The sequence below is a fragment of the Phyllobates terribilis genome, unplaced genomic scaffold (genome assembly GCF_046119375.1).
Source record: "Phyllobates terribilis strain yellow unplaced genomic scaffold, ASM4611937v1 Scaffold_10__3_contigs__length_209671492, whole genome shotgun sequence".
Taxonomy (NCBI): Eukaryota; Metazoa; Chordata; class Amphibia; order Anura; family Dendrobatidae; genus Phyllobates; species Phyllobates terribilis.
In genome coordinates this window covers 114,432,800-114,447,886 of record NW_027362770.1, presented here as the reverse complement: position 1 = coordinate 114,447,886, position 15,087 = coordinate 114,432,800, and positions in this window count along the sequence as shown.

Sequence of the window (15,087 nt, the reverse complement as noted above, 5' to 3'; positions counted from 1 at the left end):
AAAACTCATCCAAATCTGCTCCTCTGTGCGAGGCTACTGTCACGGATGTGTCAGATATGACCGTCACCCTGCAGTTTGTTGCAGAATATCTCTTCATTTAGCATTATAGACACATTCTTAGATCTGTCTCTCTCTAGGACCCAGCGGCTACCTCCCTCCTGCTAATTGACACCTAGGTCTGGGTGTTTAAATACTTTCTGTTTGCTACAGGGAGGTATTGGTGATATTCGCACGTTCCCTTGTGAAGGCTTGGAGCTATTGTAGTTTGTTTGCCTCCTCTCTGTTACTAGGAGGACGTGTGGTGTAATCTCTCTGAAGTTCAAGTTAAGTTACTTTCCCCCATGTTTGTCTCTCTTGTTGTCTTTAGTTGTTAGTGTGGACTGACTAGTGCTCACCCCCCCCCTTCCCTATTCAGGACCAAGCTGTAGGGAAATACAGGGTTTAGGTTCCTATGCGGCGATTGGTGAGGAACCAATATAGGGTCAATAGTAGAGACAGGGTGATATCAGATCATCCTAGGAGGTCTCCACTCCCCCTATCCCTAGTGTCTGGGCTCCCTTCCTCTCTTGCTTTCATGTTGCACTTAGTCTTTTCCACACCTTGCGTGACATTATCACCGGCCATGCACATTTAGAGAAAAAAAACCTGACCTTTGGGTTTATTTGTGTGTTTTTTTTCAGGTGTGTTTTTTATTCCTTTCTCCCTTGGTATGGGTTCAGTTGCAGAGCTCTCAGAGCAGTTGCATGGTCTGTCTCTGGAGGGAAATGACCTCCGCTGTGAGGTTCAGCAACAGCATCAGCAGCTACAGATCGCTAATGTGGGGGTCTCTTCAGGTAGGCCCGTCCACCCTTAACCCATGGTTGCCCTCCCAGACAAGTTATCAGGTTGTTGAGACAATTTTTTTGTGTTCAAGGACGCCTGCAAACTGTACTTTAACTTTATCCTTACTCCTTCGGAATTGAGGAGCAACGGGTGGGAATTGTGATCTCACTGCTGCAGGGAGACCCTCAATCCTGGGCGTTTTCTTTATCGTAGGATTCGGTTTGTCTCCAGTCTGTGGAGGGTTTTTTGGTACCCTGGCCCTCATCTATGATGACCCTGACTGAGTCGCCTTGGCTTAATCTAGGCTACGTCGCCTTCAGGAGCGGAATGATTCAGTGGAGACATGCAGCTCTGAATTCCGTATATGGGCCACGGATTCACAATGGAATGACTCTGCTCTTAGAAGCCAATTTTGTGAGGGCCTGACTGAAAGGTTGAAAGATGCTTTGTCAATTTATGTAATCCCTGAGTCCATGGAGGCTGCCATGTCAGTGGCTATACGTCTTGATAGACGCCTTTGGGATAGGTGGGTGACATCACCTTCTCCGGGGCCTTCTTGTCGCGGTTATGCACCTTTGTCAGGGTAGTGGTTTGGCGGTGAACCAGTACTGAGGGATGTGGAGGAACCCATGCATTTGGGGGGTGCCCCTGCATCATACATTTCCCCAGAGATTCGCAAACAAAAGGTGTATTTTTTTGGTGGGAAAAAGGGACATTTTATTGGGCCTGTCCTTCGATTCCTAAGCAAAAGGAAACTCAATTAACCCTTGGTAGTCTGGAGCTGGAAAAGCAAGGGGTGCATTTTTCGCCAACCTGCAGTTCCATGTTTGTCCTGTCAGCAGAGGTGGTGCCAGAGAGCAAAACCCAGAAAATTTCTGTTTTTGTTGACAGTGGAGCTAGAGTCAGTGTTAGAACCCTCCTGTTTGTTTTTTTCCATCTTTTGTTTTGCGGTCACGTGACCATCTGCCTTTATATTCTAGCTCCGCCCTTTTGGCTGTGCTGGACTTCAGTGTTTGACTGTTTCTCTAGCCAGGTGCTTCTGTGCCTTTCTCTGTCAGTTCGCTTGGTTCTTCTTGGACCTCTAGTACCTTTTTGTCTGTTTGTCTTTTTGTGTTCTGCAACAACTTCTCTGTTTAGGAGGTGTCCCATTTTTGTTCCAGTCCTTAGTTCTTTTAGGGACCCCTCCCCTTATGCTATAAATCTTCGTTAAGACTAGTCGAGGACAAAGGCGGGTCTATTTGCTAGGAACAGGCAGCCCGCTACATCGTAGGGATTCAGCTTAGTCTTACTGTAGGGACAGCTTTCCTCTATCTTTCCTTAGTACTTGTTGCAGATCATAACAGTCAGCATGGTTGATGTTGAGTTTGTGAAAACTAATGGTCTTGCTTGCTGAACTTTAGCTAAGCGTATTCCCATCTTCGTCATCAACTCAGCGCCACTTGCACAGAAAGCATTAACTCAGATTGTACATAATGTAAAATTGAGGGTGGGGTCGATTCATTGTGAAATAATCCCTTGCAATTTCCTGAACAGTCTTCCGACCACAATTTTTTTGGGCCTAGTTGGTGAAACATAATCCGTTGGTGGATGGGCAAGCCAGGGAGATCATTGAATGGGGAGATTACTGCCATGAGAGCTGTTTAGATATTTCCCTTACTACTGTCTATACGGAAATATTACCTGCTTTTCTGTCTGGTTTTAAGCACGTAATTTCTGAGAGGGGGTGTCAGGATTTGCCTCCTCATCGGGCATATGACTGTCCTATTAACCTAACCTCGAATTCCAGACTGTATAATCTTTCTGGCCCTGAGAGACAAGTCATGAAGGATTTAATTGCGGAAAGCCTGTAGAAGGGGCATATCAGGCCCTCATCTTCGCCTGTGGTGGCAGGGTTCTTCTTTGTGAAGAAAAAAGATGGCGGCCTACATCCCTGTTTAGATTTCCGGGAATTAAATCAAATTACCATCCGAGATCCATACTCTCTTCCTCTGATTCCAGATTTGTTCAGCCAAATTGTGGTAGCTAATGTATTCTCCAAGTTGGATTTAAGGGGAGCCTACCATCTGATTAGAATCAGAGAAGGCGACGAATGGAAAACAGCATTCAATACCCATGAAGGGCATTTCGAGAGTCTGGTTATGCCTTTCGGATTGACCAATGCACCTGCGGTGTTCCAGCATTTCGTAAATTATATTTTCCATCATTTGGTGGGGAGGTTTGTGGTGGTCTATCTGGACAATATTTTGGTTTACTCACGTGATTTGGAGACTCATCGGGGGCATGTTAAACAGGTGCTCCAGATATTAAGGGATAACAAACTATATGCCAAACTGGAAAAATGTGTTTTCACCGTTAAAGAGGTGCCGTTTTTTGGGCACTTCTTGTTATCTTCGGGTTTTCGGATGGATCCGAAGAAGATCCGTGCAGTCCTGGATTGGGGCCGTCATGAGAACCTGAAGGCTCCACAACGTTTTCTGGGCTTTACCAACTTTTACTGGAAATTCATCCAAAATTACTCAGTAATTGTGAAACCTCCTACTGACATCACTAAGAACGGGTCTGATTTTTCAAATGATCGGAGGCCTCCCTTCAGGCTTTTTTACTTTGCCACTGCACATATACTCAGTCAACCCGATGTTTCCCAGCCCTTTATCGTGGAACTTGATGCGTCAGATGTAGGGGTTGGGACTGTGTTGTCTCAGGGTTCGTCCCCTGGTAAATGGCTTCCATGCGCCTTCTTTTCTAAAAAATTGTCTTCAGCAGAGAGAAATTGTGACGTGGGTAATAGGGAGCTCTTGGCGATCAAATTGGTGTTCGAGAAGTGGCGACATTGGTTGGCGGGGGCTGTCCATCCTATTACTGTTATTACTGACCATAAGAACCTGTCATATCTCCAGTCAGCTAAATGTTTCAACCCTAGGCAAGACAGATGGTCCCTGTTTTTTACTAGGTTCAATTTTGTTGTCATTTTTCATCCAGGGGTCAAAAATATCAAGGCTGAGGCTTTGTCCCAGAGCTTCCCAGGTAGCGGTGACCATGAAAACTTGGCCCCGATATTACAGAAGGGGGTAGTCATTTCGGCATTATATCCTGAACTGGAGGGTGAGTGTCAGTATTCCGGGTTTTCTAGGTAACCTTGTGAATGATTTTGCCCTTTGTTAAGATGGAGTTTGCTGTTTTTGTGTGCCCTACTTTCTGTTCGTTTGTTTAAAACCTGGCTCAGGTGCTGGCTTCCTTGCTGGAATATTCTGCTTCCGTTTCCCTTCAACCCAGCTGCCTTGTACTTCTATTACCTCCCAGATCTTTTGTGTATTTACCGGGAGGGTGCATAACCAGGTTTATCTTCAGGTGTTTCTCAGCAGCAGTGAGCTTCTACCCCTGGCTCTGGACATTCTCTGAGTATGTAAGCTACACTCACTGTGTGATCATTAACCTGTTGACTTTGGAATTTAACCCTTGGCTCACTCTACCTGGTAAGAACCCTGCGTTTTTCTGATCTGTGTGTTGCTGTTTAACTGGAATAATACTTAAATGTGAACTTGTTTCTGGACTTCACTGAATTTATGCCGCAACTGGGATTAACTTGTGAACTTGTTCCTGGATTTCCCTGTGTCTACTGCATACCTGGATCTGACTCTTACTAGCAGTGTTTGAATCAAACCACGTTACCAGTGTGTCAGATTTACCTTGTGATCACATTTGTGTGAAGACTCCATCGTAAGAACCTTGCCGACTTTGCTATATATACCGCGTGCAGAATTATTAGACAAATGTGTATTTTGATCAATTTGATACTTTTTATACATGTTGTCCTACTCCAAGCTGCATAGGCTTGAGAGCCAACTACCAATTAAGTAAATCTGGTGATGTGCATCTCTGTAATGAGGAGGGGTGTTGACTAATGACATCAACACCGTATAAAAGGTGTGCTTAATTATTAGGCAACTTCCTTTCCTTTGGCAAAATGGGTCAGAAGAGAGATTTGACGGGCTCTGAAAAGTCCAAAATTATGAGATGTCTTGCAGAGGGATGCAGCAGTCTTGAAATTTCCAAACTTTTGAAGCGTGATCAGCGGACAATCAAGCGTTTCATGGCAAATATCCAACAGGGTTGCAAGAAGCGTGTTGGCCAAAAAAGGCGCAAAATAACTGTCCATGAATTGAGGAAAATCAAGCGTGAAGCTGTCAAGATGCCATTCGCCACCAGTTTTGCCATATTCTTGAGCTGCAACGTTACTGGAGTATCAAAAAGCACAAGGTGTGCGATACTCTGGGACATGGCCAAGGTAAGGAAGGCTGAAAAACGACCACCTTTAAACAAGAGACATAAGATAAAACGTCAAGAATGGGTCAAGAAATATCTTAAGACTTATTTTTCAAAGGTTTTATGGACTGATGAAATGAGCGTGACTCTTGATGGGCAAGATGGATGGGCCAGAGGCTGGATCAATAAAGGCAGAGAGCTCCACTCCGACTCAGAAGCGAGCAAGGTGGGGTACTGGTGTGGGCTGGTATCATCAAAGATGAACTTGTGGGACCTTTTAGGGTTGAGGATGGAGTGAAGCTCAACTCCCAGACGTACTGCCAGTTTCTGGAAGACAACCTCTTCAAGTAGTGGCACAGAAAGAAGTCGGTATCATTCAAGAAAAACATAATTTTCATGCAAGACAATGCTCCATCACATGCATCCAACTACTCCACAGTGTGGCTGGCCAGTAAAGGTCTAAAAGAAGAAAAAATAATGACATGGCCCCCTTGTTCACCTGATCTGAACCCCATAGGGAACCTGTGGTCCATCATAAAATGTGAGATCTACAGGGAGGGAAAACAGTAAAGCTCTCGGAACAGTGTCTGGGAGGCTGTGGTGACTCTGCACGCAATGTTGATCGAAAACAGATCAAGCAACTGACAGAACCTATGGATGGAAGGCTGTTGAGTGTCATTATAAAGAAAGGTGGCTATATTCATCACTAATTTTTTTGTTTTTTGTTTTTGCATGTCAGAAATGTTTATTTCTAAATTTTGTGCACTGATATTGGTTTACCTGGTGAAAATAAACAAGTGAGGTGGGATTATATTTGGTTTTTATTAAGTTGCCTAATAATTCTGCACAGTAATAGTTACCTGCACAAACAGATATCCTCCTAAGATAGCCAAATCTAAAAAAAAAGCCCACTCCAACTTCCAAAAATATTAAGCTTGGATATTTCAGAGTCTTTTCGGTTGTTTGAGAACATAGTTGTTGATCAATAATAAAAATAATCCTCTAAAATACAACTTGCCTAATAATTCTGCACACAGTATAGGTTTCAAGGACTTATATCTAGTGTTGAGCCACCCCCGTAGTGTTCGAGTTTGGTTCGGTTCGTCGAACACCCGTATGTTCGCCGAACTGTTTGTCGAACTGTTCGTCGAACACGTTCGAACACCGTTAAAGCCAATGGCAGGCAAACAAAAACACATAGAAACACATAGAAAACACCTTCAAAGGTGTCCAAAAGCTGACAAACTGCTCAGAAGACACAACCAACACATGAAAAAGTGACAAGTACATATAGTCATACGAAAAGAAAAGAGGTGGAGGAGTAAAAGGAGGGGGAGACACAGATATAGGCATGTCATGCCCTTCTAAAACCAAAAAAGTGTGAAGCCGACACGGCCAGTCTGTTCCTGCCCGTGCGACCTCCGTGCCGCTGGCTTTGTGCCAGAGCCGTGGTGGACCCTGATGGCCAGCCCCCATCTCCCAATACTGGTGCCTGTCCGCTGGTGGGTCGAGCAAGCCCCCCTGTGGTGGAGGCAGGTCTAATCTTTTTAATTTAAATTGTCTCTCTAATTTGAATGAATACACTTTAAATCCTTTTACAAGGATCTATTGGAGGGCAAGTTTCATGCCAGCAGCCGTGTAATTCCAGCTCCAGTAGCGTCCACTAAAGCTGCTGCAGTTAAAAAGCTTTTATAAGGATCGAGCTTGTCGGTCCACCGCAAGGTGTCCTACCGCCTGTCCCAGCCCCTATGCCTTGGGGTGCCTCCCCGATGCTCTTCACTGAGTGTCCCGGGGGCCTGAACCATTTCCTTTGAAAAAATTAAGTGTCCAAACTACAGGTGGTGTAGCTTGCTTAACAGCTGGGATAATCCGCTGACTAGCAGACACCGCTACTAGGCGCAAAGTATTTCCTGGGCAAGATGCAGTTAAAAATTTGTAATTAGATACTCTCGTTGGATGCTGAGAAAGCATTCCAGAGAGTCTCCTGGCACGCCATATATTATTCTCTTAAAAAGCTTGGGGTAGGGGTCTAGGGGACCCTTTTATAGCCAAAATCACGGCCCTGTATCGCAATACGTCACCTAGGCTGAAGATAAATGGAACATTTTCATCACCTTTCATAATCACCAAAGGGACAAGGCAGGGATGTCCTCTGTCCCCTCTCTTATACATCCTAGTGACGGAGCACCTGCTCTCATCAATTCGCCATAACCCCAATATTAGGTGGATTGAGGTGGGAGGCACCGAGTACAAGTGCTCTGCATTTGCTGATAATGTCCTAGTATATATCACTCAATCAGATATATCCATCCCTGCTGTTATGGCTGAAATAGATGACTTTGTTACATGGTCAAATTTTAAAATCAATGCAGCGAAGTCTGAGGCCCTCGATGTCTCCCTCCCCAAATCCATACAGGATTCCATCCAGTCCAACTTTCCCTTTGCCTGGCCCTCACAGGGTATCAAATACTTAGGAATTCATATTCATAGAGACCTCTCCCGTCTATGTTATCTTAATTTTGGGCCCTTTATTGAACAACTCCATACAGACCATGGTTGGCAAGTTAGAACTGTAAGATTCACTACGTGAACCACTGTTGTTTTGTGGAAAAGCACATGTACACTGTGTTCCAAATTATTTTGCAAAAAGTGTTTAGGAGGGATAAGGTAAGAATTTTTTTCTTTGTCAGTTAAACTCATTGACGGTGATGTGTGTCAGGGCTCTTTATATCACTGTAAGCAATTGCAGACACCTGTGCTAATTAATTGCCAATGAAAGGCGAGACTACTTAAGAAGTCTGTCCCACATTATTAAGCAGCCTACATTTTCTGCAAAAATGGGAAAGAAAAAGGATGGGTCGGCTGCTGAGAAGCAACAAATTGTGGGGTGTTTAGGTCAAGGCATTACTACAATCAACATTGCCAAGACACTTCATCCTGATCATCGCACAATCAAGAAGTATGTAGCTGATTCACAGTACACACGTGTGCGTGCTGATAAGGGAAAATTGAGGACTCTTTCCTACAGGCAATTACGTCAGGTTAAAAGAGCAGCGTCAAAAAAGCCATGTCATAGCAGCAGACAAGTTTTTGAAGCTGCTGGTGCCTCCAACGTCCCCCGAACAACAAGATGCAGAGTGCTTCAGAGGTTTGCAGCTGTGCGTAAGCCATCCTGTCGACCTCCTCTATCCACTGCACACAAGCAGAAACGGCTCCAGTGTGCCAAACAATACATGAAGACTGACTTCAAAACTGTTTTGTTCACCGATGAGTGCCGTGCAATGCTCGATGTTCCATATGGATGGAGTGGGGGATGGCTGGTTGACGGACACCGCATGCAAACACGGCTACAGCGCCAACAAGGAGGAGGTGGAGTAATGTTTTGGGCTGGAATCATGGGGAGAGAGATTGTCAGCCCATTTAGGATCCCTGAAGGGGTAAACATGAACTCCATAATGTATGTGGAGTTTCTCAAACAGCACTTCCTGCCATGGTTCAAGAAGAAGAACCGTGTATTCCGCAGCAAGATCATTTTGATGCATGATAATGCTGCACATAACACATCTACATCTCTGGCTGATATGGGCATAAAAGGGGACAAACTTATGGTGTGACCCCCATGCTCCCCTGACCTCAACCCCATTCAGAACCTCTGGAGCATCATCAAAAGGAGTGTCTATGATGGCGGGAGGCAGTTCACATCTAAGCAACAGCTCTGGGAGGGTATTCTGTCCTCATGCAAAAGAATTGAAGCAGAAACCATCCAAAACCTGACAAATTCAATGGATGAGAGAGTTCAGAAGCTCCTTTCGAACAAGGGGTCCTATGTGCAAATGTAACATCACCTAGAATAGAGTTTTGAGTTGAAAACTGTTTGATTTCAGTTTCTAATAACCTGCTAATGCTTATAATTTCAAAAATGACCATTTTTTTGTTCTTTATTAAAATGAAAAGGTTGACCGAAGAGTGTGGGGGATCTAAGAGTGTGGCAACCCAGTAGTCAGGATTACTTCGAATTCTGACAATCTGAGGGTTATGTTGCAGGTAGTGCAGCAAGAAGGCACTCATGTGTCTTGCGCATCTAGGAGCCCCAAAATTATTTTCCGGGCTAGATGCAGCTAAAAATTATTATTAATTTTAATTCTGGTGGAGCTTAGTATAGATGGCCTTATAAAATCAGTACTGCAAACTGCTACAAAGCCCAAATGATATTCCAGCCAAGATACAGATAAACATGATTATTATTTTTAAATCTGGTGGAGTTTAGTATAGATCGCCTAATAAAATCAGTACTGCACACTGCTACAAGGCCCAAATTATTTTCCAGCCAAGATACAGATAAACATGATTAGTAATTTTAAATCTGGTGGAGTTTAGTATAGATGGCCTAATAGAATCAATACTGCACACTGCTACAAGGCCCAAATTATTTTCCAGCCAAGATACCGATAAACACGATTAGTAATTTGAAAGCTTAAAACGGTTGGTGAGGTGATTTTAACGAATCATCAAGCTTTTTCACTCCCCAGGATGACACAGGGGTTGAAAAGTCGTTTCGGATCCATGATTTGTTCATCTTTATGAACGTGAGTCTGTCTACATTATCAGTGGAGAGCCGCGTGCGCTTTTCTGTCAGCACACCACCAGCAGCGCTGAACACACGTTCAGACAGAACGCTGGCTGCGGGGCATGACAAGATCTCCAAGGCGTAAGTGGCGAGCTCCGGCCATTTATCCAGATTGGAAGCCCAAAAAGAGCAAGGGTCCAGTGACACAGTCATGGCTTCAATGTTTACTTGGAGATACACCTGTACCATCGTCTCTAGGCGTTGACTATGTATCAGACTTCTTATCTCCTGTGGCCTTGCATAGGGTGGGCTAAAAAAGTGGTGAAATGATTCTTCAAAATTGATGTTACCAGCAGATACTGTGTTTCTGTTACGGTTTGAGTGCTGAATACTTGGCAAGTTGGAACTGTGAGATTCACTACGTGCACCACTAGTGTTTTGGGGAAAAGCACATGTAAGATTCTGCAACAGTCTCTGCTGATACTCCTGCATGCGTGCATCTCTTTCTATGGCAGGAATAATTTCTGCAAATTTACTTTTGTACCGGGGATCTAACAGTGTGGCAACCCAGTAGTCAGGATTATTTCTAATTCTCACAATTCGAGGGTCATGTTGCAGGTAGTGCAGCAAGAAGGCACTCATGTGTGTTGCGCATCCAGGAGCACCAAGTCCCTGTTGTGTTGGTGGCGAGGTAACAATCATGATTCCTTCCTCTGCCCTCTCCCCCGAACCTCGCACAACAGAAATGTGATCAAGGTCTCCCTCATCTGATGAGTCTTCCATCAGTTCATCCTCCACTTCTTCCTGGGCTCCTGCACCTTCCTCACTAGTTTGGCTGCTACCATGCGCCCTGGTAAAACCATCTCCCCCACCCTCACATGCCTGCCACCTTGGTGCTGCCGACCGTCTGGACCTTGCAGATGTTAGCCCTACCGCATACAACTCCTCCTCCTCTACTCCCTCCACCTCCTCTTGTGCCACCACCTGACTCCGAATTCTGTTTAACATGTGCTCTAGCATGTAAATCACCGGAATAGTCATGCTGATAATGGCATCGTCAGCACTAAACATCTTCGTCATCATTTCAAAACTGTGCAAAAGGGTGCATAGGTCCCTGATCTAAGACCACTCCTCCAGCGTGATTTGCCCCACCTCTGGATCTCGTTGGCTCAGTCTATACGTCACAACGTATTGCACCAGGGCTTGTCGGTGCTGCCACAGTCGCTGCAACATGTGCAGAGTTGAATTCCACCGGGTAGGCACATCGCATTTTAGCCTGTGAAGTGGCAGGCCCAACGACTTCTGTAGAGATGTAAGTCACTGAGCTGCGGGATGCGAACGGCAGAAGTGAGCACACAGCGACCATTCCCTCTGAAGAAGGCCATCTAGTCCGGGATAGTGGGCTAAAAATTGCTGGACACCCAGGTTCAACACGTTATTCATACAAGGCACATGTGTGACATTGCCCTGGCGAAAGACCGCACCCAGGTTTGCAGCATTGTCGCACACGGCCTTCCCTGGTTTCATGTCCAGTGGAGACAACCATTCATGAAACTGGTTCTCCAGAGCTGACCACAACTACTCAGCTGTGTGACTCACATTTCCCAGACATTTCAAAGTAAAAACCGCCTGATGACGTTGAGCCCTGCTGCCAGCATAGTAAGGAGGTGTGCAGGATCCCTTCTGCGCAGTTAGAAAGCTTGTGGCATGACCAGACAGGCTTTGGGTGCAGGTGGAGGAACGAGAGGAGGTTGAGGAGGCAGAAGCAGTGGAGGAACTTTGAGATAAAGAGGATTGACGCACAACTCGTGGGGGCGGCAAGACTTGGACAGCAGCCCCTTGTCCTGCTGTCACCATAGTTACCCAGTGCCCAGTCAGCGACATGTAACGCCCCTGTCCATGCCTACTCGTCCAAGTGTCTGTGGTGAAATGCACCCTGTCACACACAGAGTTTCTCAAAGAAGTGGTGATGTTGTGTGCGACATGCTGGTGGAGCGCAGGCGCACCTTTCTTTGAGAAGTAGTGCCGACCTGGCATCTGGTACTGGGGCACTGCGACGGACATAAGGTCTCGAAAATCCTCTGTGTCCACCAGGTGGAAAGGAAGCATTTCTGTAGCCAAGAGCTTGCAGATGGTCAAATTCAACCTCTTAGCTTTCTCATGGCTAGGAGGAAATGGTCTTTAACTTGTCCACATCTGAGGTACCGAGGGCTGGCTGTTGTGCTTAGACGGGGTTGAGAAGGGTGTCCCTGGCAAACTGCCGGTCTGTGAGGAAGATGCAGGTGGACACGTTAGGTTGCCTTGATCCAGAGGAGATGCTATCGATGTCGGAAAGCGCTCAACACAAGCTGGTGTTTCCACCTCCAAAGAAAATGATGACCTGCCAATCATGCTGGCTGTTGCGGGTAAAGAGGTGGCAGGTCTGCATCCCAAAACAGGTAAGACTGCTGTCCCCCCCTGTTACAGAGGATGAAGAGGCCGCGGATGCACAAGATGTGGCAGGCGGTGGTTGGCCCGGCCGGCAAGGCCGCATTGTTGCACAGTGAGCTTCCCACTGCAACTTATGCTTCATATCCATGTGCCGGTTCATGCATGAATTACTCAAACTGTGTATTTTTTGGCCTCTACTTAGCTTTTGCTGACAAATGTTACAGATAACACGAGTTGGGTCATCTTTATCGATCTGAAAAAATGCCCAGGCTATACAAGGCTTAGCACCCATGCGACCCGAAGAGCCACCACGACTTGTGGTCAGAGGCAGAGTTGTGTTTGAGGATGCAGTTGTTGACGTGCTTCTAGTACTACGTCTCTGTCCAGGAAGGCGCAACCTGACCTCGTCATCACTAGCATCCTCCTCCACCTCCTCTGCTGACCTCATCTCTTGGCTGACTGTGGGTTGACAGTAAGTGGGATCTCCAACCTCATCATCATCACCCTGTGTGTTATCACACCCGTCGTCCTCAGAGCCAACCTCTTCCTGCCCTGACAAAAAACTAAAGTTGTCGCTCCAATCAGGTATTTGAGTCTCATCATCATCTTCCTCATTGTCTCCACCAACAGGAGTTACAGTTTGGGAACGAGGGTCTACATTATGGTCCGAACCTGCTGCGTCTGGTCCTGGATCCGACTCATAAAGATTCTGGGCATCAGTGCAGATCATTTCCTCGTCTGGATTCACAGAAGCTCCGGAGCCGACCTCTGATTCCCAGGCTATAGTATGAGTAAACAGCTCTGCAGACTCAACCATGTGTTCTACCCCATACTCAGACGGGCAGCTGGAGACTTGGGAGCTGTGAGAAAGCAAGTGCGATTGGGGTGACACCTCTGAGGACTGGAGTATTTGTGATGTTGAAGTTGAGGTGGAGGAGCGCCCACTTAAAGGAGCACTTCATATCCTTTGAAGCACCTGCTGTTTTTGTGCCTCATCTGGAATTTGTAGCAATTGGCGTGGCCGTAAGAAAGGGATCTTATCACATTGTCCGCAAAAAGAAGTAGACATCTTAGTTTGGCTGGAAGATGGTCTTTCTTCTGCAGATGTTACTGTTGCTTTAACACCTACCCCACGGACACAAACTTTTTTTCCCTTCCCAATTTGGAGACCTACTTCAGGTGTTTGGTCTCCGAAAACCAGGAGGATTGGGCATCTTCCCTCCTGCTGGCAGAATTTGCCATTAATAATCATCTTCAAGAATCCACTGGTCATCATTCTTTGGTGCATACGGTTACCATCCACAGTTTGGTACCTTTAGTGGGGGAGGAGCCTTGGGAGTTCCTGAGGAGGAACATTTTGCTTTGTCACTCTCCTCTGTGTGGCGGGGGGTTCTGAGTAATTTAAAGATCATGGGAGACAGGTATAAACGTATGGCTGAAAAAAAACGCTTGCCAGGTCCGGACCTGAATGTGAATGACTTTGTGTGGTTGTCTACCAGGAATGTCAAGTAGAAAGTCCGGTCTTGGCAGCTGAGACCTAAGTTTTTTGGTCCCTATAAAATAACCGCCGTCATTAACCCAGCAGCTTTTCGTCTTGAGCTACCTCAGGCCTTTAAGGTCCGCAATGTTTTCCACTGGTTCTTACTCAAAAAATAAGTGGAAACTCTTGAGCCCTCACCCCTACCACCACCCCCAATAATGGTTGATGGTAATCTGGAGTTTCAGATTTCGAGAATTGCAGATTCTCGTCTCCAACGTCGTTCCCTTCAACACTTGGTGCATTGGAAGGGTTATGGTCCAGAAGAGAGAATGTGGGTTTCAGAATCAGAGGTGAACGCTCCCAGGTTGGTTCATTCATTCCACACTTTTTATCCGGAGAAAACAGTAGAGGGGGTACTGTCACGGGTGTTTCAGATGTGACAGATAGTCGCCCTGCAGTTGGTTGCAGAAGATCTCTTCATTTGGCATTACAGACACCTTCTTAAATCTGTCTCACTCTAGGACCCAGCGGCTACCTCCCTCCTGCTAATTGACATCTAGGCCTGGGTGTTTAAATACTTTCTGTTTGCTACAGGGAGTTGCCGGTAATATTCACATGTTCCCTTGTGAAGCCTTGGAGCTATTGCAGTCTGTTTGCCTCCTCTTTGGTGCTAGGAGTTCTTGTGGTGTAATCTCTCTGAAGTTGGCAAAAGCTAAGTTACTATCCCCCGTGTTTGTCTCCCTTGTTGTCTTTAGTTGTTCATGTGGACTGACTAGTGCTCATCCCCCCTTCCCTATTCAGGGTCAAGCTCTAGGTAAATACAGGGTTTAGGTTCCTGTGTGGCGACTGGTGAGGAACCAGTATAGGAACAATATGGGAGACAGGGTGATATCAGATCAGCCTGGGAGGTCACCACTCCCCCTTTCCCTAGTGTCTGGGCTCCCTTCCACTCTTCCCTTCGTGTTGCACTTAGTCTTTCCCACACCTTGCGTGACAGCTACTCACAAAATCAATGTCTGGAGACCGGCTTTTCAAAGATCTTTGCTAGATTTTGTGCTAATGAGCTAAACTGGCAAGCACATCATGGGCCCCGGTGCCACATGTTGGGGATCCCTGGCCATTCAGCAGCCACTAATGGGCTGCAGCTTTCACTTTATTTCCAAGCTGGAAGGAAATATCTCTCTTCCATTTTGGATTCAATGTGAAAGCTGCAGCCAATAAAGTGACATCTGCCCCTCAAAGAAGAGTCCAGGCAGTGGTAGAGCAGTCTAGTAAGAGAGCATATGTGTTTTTTTTGTGTTTTATACCCCTGCCTTTTTTCATATCAAAATGTATCAGACAAATTCTTTAAGGCTATGTGCACATAGCATTTTTTAAATGTCAGTGAACTTGCATGGTTTTTACTGTAGGAAGAAACTTTATAAAAATGTTGGTGGCGTTTAACACTAGAACTACTGATGGAGTCATTTTGACTCCTTTCGTTTTTTATTTCTCTTCTGTGACTACATTTTTCAGAATTCCGGCT